Consider the following 18,595-nt stretch of genomic DNA (forward strand, 5'->3'; position numbering starts at 1 on the left):
CTCACCCCATCCGCCTCTATTTAGCTAGCAGTGAAGTGAATTAAAAAATAATAATAATAATTTGGTCACTCAATCCACACCTGTTTGTGGGACGCTGCTGCGCGCAATCGGCTGCCGCGTTTCACCCACATAATACACAGTCAATTCACTTTACAGTATATTCTGTGAAGCGCTTTGAGACGTCTCGACAATGTGATAAGGCGATACATCAAATGCAGAGATGATTATCATTATTATTATTATTAATAGGATTATTCCCCCTTGGCAGGTGCGAGGTGTTGATTGACTATTGTTTTTCCGTGCAGGTGGAGTGGTGTTCGGACAGTCTGATGATGGACTGGGGTAGGGAGGGAACAGCAGGTGGTACAGACTATAAAGGTGAACCATAAGCGGAGGCGACAAGGTAAGACACACCAGCCGCAAAGCAGCCTGACCTTTCCTCAGTGCACCTCTCCCCCCACCTCCCTCCGCTACACTCCACATGCAGATGTGTGGAGTCCTTACTGGCGGGGGTGGGTGGGGGGTGTGTCTTCCCTATAGCGGGGTGCAGAGTGGGTTTCCCTGGCGTGTGAGGCAGGTGAGGTCGCCTGAGCGTATCCAGAAATGTATACCTTTCAGAAACGCCTGTTAAAGTATATTCTCCCCTAACTCTCTCTCTCTCTCTCCATCCATCCCTCCCCTCCTCCCTCAACACACACACACACACACACACACGCAGAGTCTCGGATAACATTGCTGGTGCGTGAGGCAGTCAGAGGTCACCTTCGCCAGGAATGAGTATCTTTTAGAAGTGCTCGTTGAAGTATATTCTGCCCTCCCTCCCTTTCTCTCACTCCAGCCCCCCACCCTCCACACACACACACACACACACACACACACACTCACTCACTCACTTACTCACTCACTCACTCACTCACGGAGCCTCGGATAGCATTGCTGAGCGGTAAGAATCCCAGGAATGTGGGATTGCCTGCTTTTGAGATAAAAGCCCTGCTTTGTTCCGCTGGTCGCCAGGAAGCTTCAATAGCACAGAGGCAGGGGAGACGGGGGATACAGGGGAGGAACCAAAATTTATGATAGTCTTCGCCTGAAGAGCTTTTTTTAATTAAAAATACGTATATATTGCATTCTTACCCCGGCCTCAGTTCGGAAGCCAGCTATTATTCCAGAAGCCCGCTTCCTGATGGATTGGGACTGGATTGGAAAGAATATTCTCCAAATTCTGTGACAATTTGTGTCCTCTCCCGAACCAGGCTCAGTGACCCTACCACCCTCTACCCTTGCCCGACTCCACTGACTCCCCATGCCCCAGAAGGTAGAGTTCAAAATCCTTGTCCTCTCCTTCAAGGCCCTCCATGGTCTTGCGTGTTCCTACTTCTGTGACCTGCTGACCCCATATCAACCTGTCCGCTCCCTCCGGTCCGCAGACTCCGGCCCACCCGCCCCACCCCACAATCATCGATCGGGCTTTCAGCCTCTCTCCCCTCACCCTTTGGAACTCCATCCCACAGTCCCTTTGCCTCGCTCCCTCACTTGCCTCCTTCAAGGCCCGACTCAATGCCCTCCTCTTCGATGGTGCCTTCGGCCACCCTCCTACCCCTACCCTCTCTGCCCTCCACCTCCCCTACCTGATTCCCCACAACTCCCAGCTCGGGCCCAAATCCCCGACTGTCTAGCGCCTTGGGACATCCTCTCAACGGGAAAGGCGCTTTACACATGCAATTTCTTGTCGTTGTCCATCGCAACGCAAAGTGAGCTCGCTGTGTCACAGAGGGTGAGAGGCTCATCAAGTATCACATGGGGGTGTTTGATTGCATTACATAATCCATGTGTGGAGGTCACATTAGCATCAAGTTGTGTTTGGAGGTCACGTATGTGTGTGTATGTTTGTGTGTAGGGAGTCACTTGGTGTGTGTTTGTGGGAGGGGGGGGGTGGGGGGTGGGAGCAAATAGCGGCAGTGGTGTGTTCTCACCTCCTCGTGTTTACCACTGTACAATGCTACACCGACTGAGCTACAGATCTGATAAGATGAACCATCTGAAGTGTGAACCCACCCAACCGCCTCCCATCTCAACCCCCACCCCCATCCCAGTTGGGAAAAGAGTGACCTTTTGGTCTTCAAAATGTCAGATCCACTTAACTCGATCTTAATTTGGTGCGGAAACAGGCTTTCCAAGTCAGGACAGGGTTAAAGGATTTCCAGAATTCTGCACTGTATTAGATTTTAAGATGAAACGCAGACAAGGCTGAGACTATGAGCAAATTCTGGGGCTTGAGACTTGGGGCTACAGCGTTGGAAATGTGTGTCATGTCATTCCCCCCACCCACTCTCCACCCACCCCTCACCTCCCTCCTCTCTTGGCTGCACGTCAGGTCTGAAACAGGGATCGAAGGATACAGAACGAGCCCAGGTTTGTCTGTGGTTTGCTGGGATCAACACGGTGCCTTGCGTTCGTGGATCAGAATGGTTTTGGTTATTGTGTGAAAGTTCAGGATCTCCCTATCCTCGATTAATCAAAGGTTTGTTCTCACTGCTTTCTTCAACTGTGCGAGTTACACTGTCTGCTTTCTTCCTTTCTTTCATTCTTTCCTTCCCTTTCTCTCTCTGTCTCGGCAGCTTAAAGAGGGGACATTGGAGTGTGGGTACCGTGTGGTGCTAGGGTGGTCCTGTGTGGAGGGAATGCTGGACTAGGGGCTGTGCTGGGGACTAGGGATGTGGGCGGGGGATTGGGGAGTGGGCTGGTGGCTGATAGCTCGGGCTGGGGACTGTGGGCTAGGGTGAGTGGGGCTGGCCTGGCCTGTGTGCTGTGCTGGGGGCTTGGGGGTGGGGCTGGGCTGGGGGCTTTGGGCTGGGCTCAGAGCTGCCCTGGGGGCTATGTTGGGCTGGAGGCTTGGGGCTGGGATAGGGGCTAGGCTGGGGGCTGCGCTGGGGTAGGGGCTGGGTTGGGAGCGGGGCGGGGGCTGGACTGGGGATGCGGGCTGGGCTGGGGACTCGGGTGGGGGTGCGGGTGGGGGCTGGGCTGGTCGGCAATGTGAGCTACTGTAAACATCCTCGACTGGAAGCTGTGAGGGGCCAATGGGCTTTCAGTCGGATGTTTGCAGCTGCCGATTGCCAAGGACTGCTGGACGGCAGGTCAGCTGAAAGTGGCTAACCTAGAGGTGACGCGATTCCTTCATCCATCGACTCACAACAAGTGTTAATCATTACTACAAACTCTTAGCCACGTCCAAACATCTCCGAGCCCTTCCTGGGTAATCGTTGTCAAATGCAGCAACTGCTTCAGTTTGCACAGAGCAAACCGAGATCCCGCCTGATGCCTGTTGAGGTGGATGCCTACAGTCTGCCTAGGTTTTGACTGAGTTGTGGGTGATATTGCAATATCTTCCCATCACTGCCTGCGTAAGTGAGATATCAGGATAGTATCGCGAAGGTCCAGCTCTGCCTCGAACACCAGCCAGACTCTGCGTTTGCTCCCTGAATCCTTGCCTCCCGATGTGGGTCAGCGTGGAATGCAATTGATTTCTGATCGAAGTCGGTGCCTCTCAACCAGGTTCTGATTTTAGGGGGTTTGATGTTGTGAGGGGAAGCGTGTGAGTGTGTGTTATCGGTGGGCTTGCTCGCACCTCACCTCACACAGTTTCTTTGATGATTTCTGCAGATCCACTTGGGCAGGTGGGGAGCGGGGCCGATCAGTGGCCAATAGCGTTTAACCCACCTTAAGGTTTCGCTGACTGTCCTCAGCTAATCACACGGAACCCTGAAAAGCGCTTTGAGACGTCCTCCTGACGTGAAAGACGCTCTATAGATTGCATAACTTGGATTGTAAAAGCCATTAAAAAACAGAGTTTAAACCTACTCATGTCAAGAATACTCAGCTGCCAGCGAGAGTGTTTGATGTACAGGTTAGTCCTGTAGCTCAGTGGTTAGTGCACTCGACTCGCAAGCAAGAGACCTGGGTTTGATTCCAAGGCGGAGCGAAGTCTTAGGCACGTTTCCTTACTTCACGCACCTCTGTTTACCTAGCAGTAAGTAGGAACTCGGTTGTTAGTTGATTGGTAAATTGTTTTTCCGGGGATAATAATCCCTCAAAAAATAATAATAATTTGGTCACTCAGTCCACGGCTGTTTGTGGGACACTGCTGTGTGCAATTGGCTGCCACGTTTCGCCCACAAAATATACAGTCAATTCACTTTACAGTATATTCTGTGAAGCGCTTTGAGACATCGAGAAGATGTGAAAAACGCTATATCAAATGCAAGGATGGGCCGAATGGCCTCCTTCTGTGCCGTAACATTCTCTGATTCTGTGATTCTATGATTATTATTATTATTATTCAAATAACCCCTTTTCTGGATTATAATGATAACAGTTATTTGATACAGAATCTGTAACAAGCCGTGAGCCACGATTCGAAAATTCTTGAGAGAAGACAACTCAAAGGGGATCTCATCGAGATGTGTAACATGTTAATTGGGATTGAAAATGTAATAATAATAACAGTGATCCTTGCATTTGATTTAGCAACTCATCACATCATTGAGATGTCTCAAAGCACTTCATAGGATATACTATAAAGTGGAGTGACTGTGTATTCTGTGGGAGAAATGCAGCAGCCAGTTGCGCAAAGCAATGTCCCACGAACAGCCATGGAGTGAGTGACCATTTTTTTACTTGGGGGGATGGTTATCCAGTACACTGGAAGAAACTCTCTACTCTTTTCGAATAGCGCCATAAAAATTGGTCATTCATTTCATGGCTGTTTGTGGGACATTGCTGTGCATAATTGTGCTGCTGCATTTGCCTACAAATCTACAGTCACTTCATTTCACAGTAAATTATGTGAAGTACTTTGAGACGTGCTTCCAACGTGATAAGGCGCTATATACCAAATGCAAGAGTAATTATTATTATTATTATTAAAACAAGTTACAACAATCCTTGCATAAATCTTTGTAAATTTGGTATCCTGACTTATTAGGACTAGAGATTTCAGAGCATTTCACAGTATATTCTATAATATTGGCTCCCTATCCTTCAGAGGATCCAGTTCAAGATCCTGGTCCTCATCTACAAAACCCTCCATGGCCTTGCCCCACCCTACCTCTGCGACCCCCTAACCCCCTTCCAACCCTCCCGCTCCCTCCGCTTAACCGGCCTGCTCCCCGTCCCCTGACCCACCCGCCCCACCATTGGCGGGAGAGCCTTCAGCCACTCTGCCCCCAACCTCTGGAATTCTATCCCCCAATCACTCTGCCTTGCTCCCTCCTTAGCCTCCTTCAAGTCCCGCCTCAAAACCCTCCTCTTCGACCATGCCATCGGCCACCCTCCTTCCCGTCCCCTCCCTTCTCCCCCCCCGGCCCCAACTTGGGTCTGCAATGCTGTACAATGTCCAGTGCCTTGGGACGTCCTCCCGACATGAAAGGCGCAAAACAAATGTAATATTGTTGTTTTTTGCATTGATAATCCTTACTTTATTTTATATAGTACCTTATCATGTCTTTGAGACATCTCAAGGCGCTTCAAAGGATATACTGTAAAGTGAATTGACTGTATATTTTTGTGGGCAAAACATAATAATTTTGTGGGCGAAATGTTGGAATGGAACTGTAAATAGCCATGGCGTGAACGACCAGCAATTTTTTTCTCTTGATTGATTGTTGGCTAGAATTACTGGGAGAAACTCCCCATTCCTTTCAAATAGCATCACGGGATCTTTAACCTGATCAAATGGAAGGGACCTTGGTTTAATGCCTCATCCGAAGGACAGCACCTCCAACATTGCAGCCCTCCCCCAGCGCTGCTCTGGAAATCAGAGTAGATATTGCCCTTAATAACTACTTTTATCTGGGGAGATTGTTGGCCAGGACATCAGGAGAAACTCCCTTTCCCAAGTGTAAAGCTGTCTCGTCGTTTACACTGGGTGATGCTTCACACCTGTTCTCACAGCTTAAAGAGTCATAGCAACTGTTAACAAGATTCCTCGAACGAGGTAAACAATATTGTTAAATCAGTTCACTTTGTATCCCCATACTTCAATCTCAGGCTGTACAGTGCACTGGTCAGACTGACCCTTGAATACGACGTACAGTTCTGGTCACCGTGACACAAAGAGGGCGCCCGGGCCTTAGAGACAGTGCAGAAGATAGCAACGAGGATTAGAGGTTAGAGGGTTAGAGAAATGAGCTGTGAGTAACGATTAGACAAGCTTGGGCTCTTCAGTCTTGAGAGAAGACGGCTCAGTGGGGATCTCCTAGAGGTGTGTAAAACTTTATTACGAATCGAAAAAAAAATCCAAATCAATACTTCAGAATGCCACAAGGCTCAGTTTGAACTGTGAAGGGCAATTTCAGGACAGAAACCAGAAACCTCCTCACAAATTCTAGTTTATTCTCGAATGTCGTCAGCTGGATGCTGTTTAATGATTTACCTTTTAATGATTTTAATTTGGAGGAGTTGTGTTGTGGATTCCTGCAGCGTAAGGTTAGAGCACTCGCCTCCCAAGCGAGAAGACCTGGGTTTGATTCCCGGGCGGGGCGAAACTTCAGGCAAGTTTCCTTACTCCACTCACCTCTGTTTTCCTTGCAGTAAGTCGGAGTCCGGTGGTTAGTTGATTGGCGGATCACTTTCAGGGGTAATAATCCCTCAAAAAAAATTGGGTCACTCAATCCATGACTGTTTGTGAGACACTGCAGTGCCCAATTGGCTGACGCATTTCGCCCACAATCCGCTTTACAATATATTCTGTGAAGCTTTGAGACGTCTCAACGATTTGATAAGGCGCTGTATGCAATGCAAGGATTATTACTATTTTCACGTATATACAGTCACCCGTACACGTGTCAGCCTGGCTCATTCTTGCTTCTGAGTCAGAAGGTTGTGGGTTCAAGCCCCACGTCAGGACTTTGAGCTCACAGTTCGGGCTGACACTCCCAAGGCAGCGCTGGAGGAGCGCTTTGTGGGAGACGTTAAACCGAGACGCTCTGGGACGCTACCCTGCGAGCAGGGCGCTATATAAGTGCAAGTTGTTGTTGTGGTTGTTATTGAGGCAAGACCATGCCTGTTCAGGTGGATGTTAAAGACCCCATAGCACTATTAAAAAAAAGGAATGGAGTTTCTCTCTCCCAATGTTCTGGCCAACAATCCCCAAATAAAATCGGTCACTCACTCCATTGTTGTGGGGCCATTGCAAAATGTTCCCCTATGAAAACGTACAGTCACTACACTTTCAGCAGATCTTGTGAAGCGCTTTGGGATGTCTTGCTGGCATGAAAGGCGCTGTATCGAATGCAAGGATTATTATTATTATTCATCATTAGTCGTGAAGCACTTTAAGACGTTTTGACTATTATATATCTAATTTCCTGACGTGTTATAATGGGGTGGAATCTATCTGTACTGTATATAGAAAGCAACACTCTCTCCCACTTTCTTCACACCCTAACCAGAGATTTGCCCCTGACCATACCTCACATGTTAACAGAGAAACCTTTTAACCTCAGTTACTGAGCGCACACACTGATGTACTCCAGTGGGCCCAGAGATTCACGTACTGCAAATCTCAGCCTTTTTATGTCAATATTTAGCTTAGTTCTGAGAAGCAGGATCTTTCTCCCCACCCCTGGCCCCCTCTCTCCCTTCCCCCGCCTGCCCCTCTCCCCCCCACGGTTGAGCAGAATACTGCGTAGTGTTATCGACAGCAATGCCTGAGCTTCCCGAGTGAGAGCTATTCTGCTGACGTTGGACTTCATCCAAGTGGGGCCGAAGTGTATCTCTGGTTATGCAACCGCTTTGGTTTCTGAAGGCAAATTAATGTCCCCCTCTCCGTAACCCCTCTCTGCCTCGCCTCCCTCCCCCACCCCTCGCCCGTCCCGTCGCCCGGTTTGTGAACTAATGAAATCGGAAAATGCTCAAACACTGAGCGGTTAAGTGGTGTGTGTGTGGGTGTGTCTGTGTGTGTGTGTGTCTGTGGGTGTGTGGGTGTGTCTGTGTGTATGAGTGTGTGTGTCTGTGTGTGTGTATGTGTCTCTGTGTGTGTGTGTGTGTGTTTGCTGTTTTAAATAAGCCGTTTCGAATGAAGGAAAAAAATTGTTCTCTGAGTGTGAGTCTGGATGTCTGAGCGTGTAAAAGTGCTGACAGTACTAGAAATCTCTCTCATGCTCACTTTCTCCCCTCTTTCATTCCCCTCTCACTCTCTCTCTCTCTCTCTCTCTCGCTCTTTCTCCCCTTTGCCTCCTCCCTCATCTGAACTCTCGCTCTCAGTCCCTCTTTCTCTTTCTCTCTCTCTTTCTCTCTCTCTCCCCAGTCTATCCACCTCTCCTCTCCCCCTTGTCCTTGCTCTTTCTTTATCACTCTATCTCCTCTCTCTCTCCCTTTTCCATTGATAAAGGGCATTCACTGTATGTAGTACTTCGCTCACTGCTAAGGTATTTGAGACCAGAAATTACTCAGTTATAATAATGATAATAATAATCCTTGCATTTGATACAGCGCCTTATCACATCATTGAGATGTCTCAAACTGCTTCACAGCACATATTATAAAGTGGATTGACTGTATTTTGTGGGTGAAACACGACAACCGATTGCGCACAGCCATGTATTGAGTGACCAAATATTATTAAGGAATTATTACCTATGGAAAGCAATCTACCAATCGACTACTTACTGCTAGGTAAACAGAGGTGTGTGGGGTAAGGAAACACTCTTGAATTTCCTTTTGGATACCAGCTTAAATGGAGCAAGCACTCTGACATGCTGTCCCATGTGAAGGGCAAGTTGCTGTTGTTGTTGTTGTTGCGCTGGGTTCTCGCTCACTCACGCTCGGTTACAGCACCTGCATTTATATAGCTCTCTTCACACAGCGTAACATCTCAGAGAGCTCAAAGCAAAGGGCGCATAGGAACATAGGAACAGGAGTAGGCCCCCCGAACCTGTTCTGCCATTCTATCAGAGCACGGGTGATCTGTACCTCAACTCCAATTGCCCACCTTTGCTCCACATCCCTTGATACCCTGACCTAACAAATATCTATCCACCTCAGCCTTGAAAAATGTGAATGGATCTGACAATCACAGCCTTTTTGGGGGAAGAGAGATTTCCACTACCGTTTGTGTGAAAAACTGTCCTGGTTTCACTCCTAAATGGCCTGGCCCTAATTTTAAGATAATGTCCCTCGTTCTGGATTCCCCCACCAGAGGAAATAGTTTCTCTGTATCTACCCTATCAAATCCCTTTATCATTTGAAAGGAGTTGAGGGCAGCAACTTGCCAGATGGGCTGTTGTGTGTTTGTCACACAGACTCCCTGACAGTTCCTTCCAGCTTTTTAATTGAAAAGAAAATTTCGCAGGTTGTGTAACGCTGTGGCTGCAAATTCGCACGCTTTGGAATGTGCTCTGACAGCGAACTTCCTATCCTCCCCCTCAGCCTTTAAATTACTGTCGCATCTTCCTCCCCCCCTCCCAATCATTCACTCCCCTCCATTCCCCCAATCCCCTGGCCTCCTTCCTCACTGCTTCTTGTGAGTTCGTCATAAATAGTGGAGTCCTGTAGCTCAGTGGTTAGAGCACTCGCCTCGCTAGTGAGCGACCTGGGTTCGATTCCCAGACAGGGCGAAATGTTGGGCAAGTTTCCTTGCTGCACACGCCTCTGTTTACCGAGCAGTAAATAGGAACGCAGTTGTTAGTCGATTGTCGGATCAATTTTGTGGGGGTATTAATTCCTTCAAAAAAAAGTAATATCACTCAATCCATGACTTTTTGTGGGACCCTGATGTGCACAATTGGCTGCCAGGTTTTGCCCACAAAATACGCAGTCAATCCACTTTACAATATATTCTGTGAAGCTCCTTGAACGCCTCAAAGACATAAGATGCGATATCAAATGCAAGGACAATTATTATTATTATAAGGTAATTTGAGGCAAGATATCGACCGCCTAGTGGAATCTTACCTACTGTTGGGTAAACAGAAGCGTGTGGAGTAAGGAAACATGCCTAACGTTTTGCCCTGCCTAGGAATCGAACCCGGGTCTCTCGCTTGTGAGGCGAGTGTTCTAACCACTACGCTATGAGACTCCAAATTGACCACCTATGCTCTTTGATTTTCTTAGGAACATCTGTCCAACTCCTGTTTAAAGTAAGGAATAGACTCCATCTCAATAACACTTAACAGCAGTGTGGTTTGACTCTGAACCAGAAAGAGAGGACAGTTAACGGTAGAAGAGAAACATTTTCAGGTGTGATTTGCAGATGGGCAAATAGGGGGTGAGACAGAACGATTAGGGATAAGGGAGTTCCACAGATTTGGGGCTGTAGTGTCTGAAAGCCAACAATGGAGCAGAGGGGACGAGGGACGTGCCGAAGGATTATTATAAAATCCAGTACACTGCATATAAAAGTTTTATACACAGTTTACAACACAAGAGATTATTTGGCCTGTGTTCTCTACCCCAGCCCTAGCTCCTATGCCTCTCACCTTTGATGGCTGTCCTGCACTATGGACTTTGCCCATGTTCTCAGCAATAATAACGTATGTTAAAAAAAAACTTGTTTTAAGCTTGCAGCCTGGTTAGGTTTTCTGAAGTGTTTATTTTTACCAATCTTGAGGAACGATCGGCACTTGTGTAATGTAAACTTCTCTGTTTTCCTCGTGCTTATACTGTACCAATCTTGATATTGGGTTGCACACCCTGCGAGGAGTATTGCTGTGCACATCGGACAATAGGATCATGAGGAAGTATTACTGCCCATCGATCTTATTAGATCACAGCAGATCATTGAATCCTTGCCTGTCTCCCACCCCACATCCCTCTTAATAGCCACACATCCCAAGTAACAATCCATTTCTCTTTTAAATATCCCAATCAATTGTGCCTCTCTGGCCTTTTGGGTCACTTGCATTCTATGTTCTCACAAGTCTCTGTGTGAACAAATATTTTCTGATTTCACATAGCTGCAATTTTTTGTGGAGTCCTGCAGCTTATTGGTTATAGCACTCGCCTCATAAGTGAGTGGAACCCGGGTTCGTTTCCCGGGCAGGACGAAACCTTGTACAAGTTTCCTTACTCCACACGCCTCTGTCTACCTAGCGGTAAGTAGGAACCCGGTTGTCATTAGATTGCTGGATCGCTTTTTCTGGGGGGGAATAATCCCTTCAAAAAAATAAAGAATAATAATGATAATTTGGTCACTCAACCCACGACTGTTTGTGGGACACAGCTCTGCGCAATTGGCTGCCGCGTTTCACCCACAAAATACACACTCAATTCGCTTTACAGTATATCCTGGGAAGCGCCTTCAGACGTCTCAACAGTGTGACAACGCGCTGTATCAAACGAAAGGATCATTATTATTATTATTATTATTGTTATAACGGGTTCACCCTGTTATTTACAGCTTCTGCATCAATAAAAGCTGCTCAGGATGGTGACCAGATGCTGTTTGAGGATTTCCTGAAATTTGTTTTTAATGGATCAGGAATTGCTCTTTCGATGTGCTGGAGATAAGCAGTCAGAGGAATGCGCCTGCAGCAATAAGGCTTGGCAGGACTTCCGATCACCCAGCAAGTGTGTGCAACGGGACCGAGTGCGAGTGTGTGTGTACAAGTGTGAATACACAAGTGAGGCATTTGTACGTGTGGTTGGTGTGTGTTCGTGGGGTGTCTGTATAAGTCTGTGTACAGGTGTGTGTGTTCTTGGCGTGTATGTGAGTGTGTGTGAATCGAGTGTATGGCAGAAACTCCGCCACTGCCTCACCCCTCAGGATGCCGAAACCCTCACCCACGCATTCGTCACCTCAAGGCTTAATTACGGGAACTCCCTCCTCATCGGCCTTCCCAACTCTTCCCTTCACAAGCTGCAGATCATCCAAAACTCTGCAGCTCGTGTACTCTCACACACCAAACTCCGTGACCCCATCACTCCCACCCTCGCCCGACTCCACTGGCTCCCCATCCCCCAGAGGATCAAGTTCAAGATCCTCGTCCTCACCTTTAAGGCCATCCATAGCCTTGCCCCCTCCTTCCTCTCTGATCTGCTGACTCCCTACCAACCTGCCCGCTCCCTCCATTCATCGGGCTCCGGCCTGCTCCATGTCTTCTGCCCGACCCGCCCTACCATCGGTGGCCGGGCTTTCAGCCTCTCTGCCCCACACTCTGGAACTCCATCCCACGGTCCCTTCCCCTCGCTTCCTCCCTTGCCTCCTTCAAGATCGGTCTCAAGACCCTTCTCTTTGACGATGCCTTTGATCTCCCTCCCACCTTTCTGCCTTCCTTCACCCCTACACCATCCCTCCCCCATGCTTGGGCCCCGACACCTGACGACTGGTCAGCGCTTCGGGATGTCTACCTTATGTTAAAGGCGCTCTATAAATGTACTTTTGTTGTTGTATACATGTGTGCCAACACGGGTGGGTGGGTGTAGCGCACGTATGTGTGTGAACAAATATGGGTGTGTATGTATGTATCTGTACAAACACACAGGGTGTGTATGTGAGTATGTGCAATAGGTACAGACGTGTGAGTCTGTGTGATCGGCAGGGATTGCTGTGTTAGTGGAATCCCTGATTAACTCAACGACCAAAGTCAGGATTCTGTTAACTGAGACTCGATCCCCAGGATCCATGGTGATGGATTGACAGTTTCTTTAGGGTGTCTGTCTGGCACAGTCTGACATTCTCCCTTCAGATGGGCCTTCTTCATCCAAACCAACTATGCGATGCAGTACCTTTTGCATCGGGAAGACATCTCAAAGCGCTTCACAGGATTTACTGTCAAGTGTAGTGACCGTGGTGAACACGGCAGCCAATTTGCCAACATTCCATATACAGCCATGAAGCGAGTGACCAATTTTTATCTGAGGGGGATTGTTGGCCAGAACGCCAGGAGAGAGAAACTCCCTTCTTTTTTCCTAGAGTGTCACGGGATCTTTAACGTTCACCTGAACAGGAAGATGGGATTTTGGTTTAATGTCTGATTCAAAGGACGGCCGCTCTAAAAATGGAGAGCTCCATCCTCCCCCCTCCAGCACTGTGTTGGAGCATCAGCCTGCGTTGGCGCATATGTGATTTCAATGTCCCGACATGAGGCTCGAATCCACGAGCATCACTCGACTCCGAGGTGAGAGTGTTACCAACTGAGTCAGGCTGACACCCTTGAGCTAGGAAAGTTGAAAGGTGATTTGATTTAGGTGATAAGGGGATTTCAGAAGGATGATAGAGAGAAATGAACAAGATTGAGGCTTATTAAACCAGTTAAGAGTGAAATCAGAAAACATTTTGCACTTGAAAGGAACTGTGGAAAGTGGAATTCACGACCTCCAGCAGTTTCTAAACTAATTGAAATATTTAAGAGGGAGGCAGATTAATATTTGATGGGCTGAGGTATCTAAGGACATGGTGAAAGGGCAGGGAAATTGGATTAAGTTGTAGATCGGCTGTGATCTAGTAAAACAGTGAAGTAGGCTCCACTGGGTGTGAGAGAATATGTGAACACTTAAGTTCACACATTTTCTATCTCTCTCAAACACACACACGCACACTTACACACACAGTTTACACTGTTCACACACATACACACACACGGTTTACACGTTTTACACACAAATATACACTCACACACTTTCACTCTCACATACACACTCGTTCTTTCACACATACTTTCATGTACAGCTTCTCACACATACAACATTTTATCTCTCTTACGCATAGCAACACACGTGTGCACATTCACACAAGCATTTTCTCCCTCATACACATACCCTCTCACAAGCACATACAAACATACATGTAACACACGTGGAGTCCTGTAGCTCAGTGGTTAGAGCACTCGCCTCGCAAGCGAGAGACCTGGGTTTGATTCCGGCAGTTTTCTTACTCTATTCGCCTCTGTTTACCAGCAGTAAGTAGGAACCCGGTTGCTAGTCAATTGGCAGATCACTTTTCTGGGGGTAATAATTCCTTCAAAAAGAAATAATAAATTGGTCACTTCAATCCACGACTGTTTGTGAGACACTGCTGTGCGCAATTGGCTGCCCCGTTTTGCCCAAATATACAGTCAATTCACTTTACAGTATATTCTGTGACGATGTGATAAGGCGCTATATCAAATGCTAGGATTATTATTATTATTCTCACATGCAAAGAGGGAAAAACGCTCACAGCATCCTCACCTCCAGATAAAAAAACAGCTAAATACATTGAAGCATTATTAGTTTATGTGGATGCAGAGAACCTTGCCTCAGAGTTTGGTCATTGCAAGGTTTAAGACCATAAGATCACAAGATCGGTCTGAAGGAAGAAAGCCCTGTGACCCATCTGATCTCTTCCATCCAGAGCACATCCACCTTACCGTCCCCCCATCACTGCATCAAATATATTTCCAAAGGGTTTTAGTGTTGCCTCCCATGGACAGATTGGATATCAGGAAACACTGGTCACAGCACTGCCACCTGCCAGTGAGTGAGTAAAACTTGACCTAAACAGAATTCAGTGATTTGTGTTTCAACCTGGCTCAGTGGTAGCTCTCGCCTCCGAATCAGAAGGTTGTGGGTTCAAGCCCCACGTCAGGATTTGGATCAAATAGTCTAAGCTGATGCTCCAATGCAGTGCTGGGGGAGTGTTCCATGGTCGGCGGTGCTGTCCTCCGGATGAGACGTTAAACTGCCTATTCAGGTGAATTTTGAAGATCTCATGGCGCTATGTGAAAAGAGAACTGAGTCTTTCCTGGTGTTTCTCCTGGCCAACAATCCCCCAAATAAAATTGGGTCACTCAATTCCCGACTGTTTGTGGGACACTGCTGTGTGCAACCGGCTGTCGGGTTTCACCCAAAAAATACAAATTCAGTTCACTTTACAGTATATCCAGCAAAGAGTTTTGAGCCGTCTCAATGAGGTGATAAGGCGCTATATCAAATGCAAGGATTATTATTATTATTACTGTGAGTGGGGGCGGGGGGCACTGTCGGTTGACCTCATGCTTTACCTGGGAGAGACTCTATCCCTCCCTCCGCTTGGAACAAATGGTCTCAGACGAATGTAAGTGAACGCGACCTCACACAAGGGCTTTCACGTAGACTGGGAAAGCCTGAAACATGGGAGAAAGGACTTGGTCCATTGCCACAGCACGTGAGCATCACTGGTTGCGGGGGCTCACAGCTCAATAGGATTGTGGTGCGCTGTGCAGCTATGTTGACCTCAAAGGAGCTTGGAGCCTGAAACCCGATCCACCCGAAGCCCAACGCACAAACAAAGCTTTTACTGTTACTGTCATTGGACGCCAACAGATAGCCAACTTGTTTTTTTTTGGGTGGGGGGGGAGGGAGAGAAACAACTTACTGAGACGTTCATCTCGTGGTCAGTCCTGGAAAACAAAAGCACTCACTGGAAATCCCACAAAGGAAGTCAGCGCACTTAATCTTTTCCATGTTTCAATCTGTCTCCCCAATCAGGAAACAAAGAGGATATTGTTCCTCAATGCATCCCCTCACCCCTCCTCTCTCTCTTTTGGTACTAGGTAAATGGGTCTCATAATCTCCACTACACCTTATCTTCCAACATGCCCCCCTTCCCTCCTCCACACACACACACACCCTCCTCACCTCCCACATTAAAACAATGGCGCTTTGTTTAAAGGAATTTAGGAATCTGTAGCACATGGAGGAAAAGTCCATCTCATCTCAGTGTTTAACAATAATCCTTGCATTCGACACAGCACCTTTCACATCAAAAAATAGTCTCACAACACTTCAGCAGGTTTTACTGTAAAGAGTAGTGACTTGTGCTTTTTTGTAGGGCAATGCAGTACCCAATTTGTGCACAGCAATATAATAATAATGATAGTAATAATCCTTGCATTTGATATAGCGCCTTATCACGTCTTCTAGACATCTCAAAGCGCTTCACAGGATATACTGTAATGTGAATTAACTGTATATTTTGTGAGCGAAACACAGCAGCCAATTGAACGCAGCAGTGTCCCACAAACAGTCATGGACAGAGGCGTGTGGAGTAAGGAAGCTTGCCTAAGGTTTCGCCCTGCCCGGGTATCGAACCTGGGTCCTCTCACTTTGCGAGGCGGGTGCTCTCGCCACTATGCTCTGAACTCCATTCCTCTTGCTGATTGTAGGCACAACATTGAAGAAAGAATTTGTTTTGGGATCAATATCTGAAACAGAGAAATGTGTTGAGAGTGCGTGGGGAGAAAAAAATAGGAGAATGGGCCTTAATAATAATAATCCTTGCATTTGATGCAGCGCCTTATCACGTCATTGAAACTTCTCAAAGTGCTTCACAGAATATATTGTAAAGTGAATTGACTGTGTGTTCTGTAGGCAAAAGGGAATCCCTTTTCAAAGGGCCAGAACGATAGGCCATTTCTTTGATTCTCCAAAAATTCAGCCCAATCTTCTCTCATCGGTCACAGGGCTAAGGCTACGAGGAAATCCGGGGATACTCAAAACGTACCTTGAGGCCTGTCAACTTCAGTGATCACATTGACCCAATGGAACTGTTTCTACTGCAGTGTAGGGCTGTTTTCAGTAAGAAGTAGGAATGAAGGCTTGGAGTGTGAAGATCAATGGGCCTTGTTCTGCACATCTGGTTTCAGATTATTTTGCTTCTGGTGGTTTCTGGATCCCCTGCAGCTGGTTCTGTCTCCTGAACTGTGACCCTCGAGATTACCTCCAACCCCCCTGCTCCATCACCCACTTCCTTCACTCCGCCCCAGGCAAGGTTAGTGTAAACATCCTACACTCTCAGCTGTGACTAGTGGAAAAGCTGAGAGGAAGGTGTTTGCTCTCACCGGCTTGGATAACAACACCAACAACAGCTTGCGTTTATACATCGGCCTTCGTTTGGGGTAGCGTCCCGGAGCGCATCATAATGGCAGAATTTGGGGGGAGAGATGACGTAGACGCAGTCGAAGATCTTCAGGGGTGAGCTGAAGATGGGAAAAGACGAGCACGAGGTGAAGGGATTGAGGCAAGGTGTTCCAGAGGGTCGGGGTAGTGGCCAAAAGCACGGCCATGGATGGTGAAGTGGAGGAGAGGTTGAGGGGCGCGCAGGCCGTTGGAGCCGGCCGAGCGAAGGGGAGGAGTGTAAGCAGGTTGGAGAGCTTAATCAACCATCTCGAAGGAGATATATGCCTCAATGGCTTGGGCTGGTGGGAACTCTTTGAATCTACCACATGGACACTCTACCCCAGTGTGTGGGCTGTGCTGTCTACCTGCAGGCTCAGGCGCTGCCACGGAATTCAGCAGCTGAACTGCTTCACTAAGAGGTGTGAATCTAAGCGCGGAGTGGATTCTCCTCCTTGTATTTCACACCTCAGGAACAGGGGGATGAGGAGGCCATTCAGCCCATCGAGCCTGTTCCATCAGTTTATTGGCAAACCTTCTATATCTCTTAATTTGCTTTGCTCTTTTCTCACCACTCTTAACCCCCTTGTGTATGCATGTGGATATGGGACTGAAAGGATTGATTACTCTTTAAAAGAGTCAGTGTGGACACAATGGGTCGAATGTCTTTTGTCTATGTCTTTGTATGTATCTATCTTTGTATGTATGCATGTACGTATGTATGTATGTATGTACGTATGTACGTATGTATGTATGTATGTATGTATATATGTATATATCTATGTGTCTGTCTGTCTAACTAAATTTCTCTCTCACCATCCATCCATCTATTTGGTATCTCACCATCCATCCACAAGTGGTGTTGCAGTGAAATTGGTAATAAAGTTATTTATTCTTAAACATGTCTGGACGTCAGCCTCTGTTTCTTGGAACACTGTAAAACATGTCACAATATTTCTCCTCTTCAGTGGTAATAATAATACTCCTCCTCATGAGGCGCTACACCAAATGCAAGAATTATTATTATTTATTATAAGTGGCTGGTCCTGTCTTTGAGGCGTCCTCCCGATGTGACAGGCGCTACATAATAATGATAATAATAATAATAATTCTTGTATTCAGTATAGGGCATCCTGCCACTCAACTCCTATTAACCCTGCAAGTCAAAGCCCTAAACGCAGTGTCCCACAAACATAAATGCAAATTGTTGTTGCCATTATTACAAAACTTCGGGAGACATTTCAATGTGACGAGTTACTCTGAACGCACACAAAGCAAAGCTCTGTGAAATTGCTCTTCGGCTCCTGGCATTGATCGAGCCAAAACCTGCAGGATATTAACGCAGCCTCGGATTGCAATGGCACATTCTCCAGATGTACGCACCACCAACACAGGCCCTCTTTAATCACCCGCGTGCAAGACCTTTTACATTCCATCACGGCCCTTAACCAATTCGCTTTTATATGTCTAAAGAGAAGTTAATCAACACGGCATTAACGGCTTTTCCATGCTCACTGAGTTCCGAGGTGAAGGGCGAAGGTGTGGAATGTCACCTCAGTTGAAAGGAGCAGCGGGGGAATAATTCAGGAAGTAAGTCTCCAGGCAACGCTTATGTTGGGCTTTGAGAGTCTGTGGGCTGTAGGAGGAAGGGAAGCTGAGGGGACTGGTAGGTGGGGATTACTCTCCAGTTGATCCTGGGGGAAGCTGATTTAGGAAGGGAGAACATGCAATGACGACAACAACT

General features: G+C 47.3%; 1 long non-coding RNA gene across 1 annotated transcript; it reads left to right on the plus strand.

The window, feature by feature from the left end:
• The first annotated feature begins 1,932 nt into the window (after positions 1 to 1,932).
• On the plus strand, positions 1,933 to 17,755 carry LOC103185596. Its single transcript, XR_488658.2, has 2 exons — positions 1,933 to 2,521; positions 17,709 to 17,755. It is a non-coding gene; the product is annotated as an uncharacterized LOC103185596 (long non-coding RNA).
• Positions 17,756 to 18,595: the final 840 nt, after the last annotated feature.

The sequence above is a fragment of the Callorhinchus milii genome, unplaced genomic scaffold (genome assembly GCF_018977255.1).
Source record: "Callorhinchus milii isolate IMCB2004 unplaced genomic scaffold, IMCB_Cmil_1.0 Scaffold3, whole genome shotgun sequence".
Classification (NCBI taxonomy): Eukaryota; Metazoa; Chordata; class Chondrichthyes; order Chimaeriformes; family Callorhinchidae; genus Callorhinchus; species Callorhinchus milii.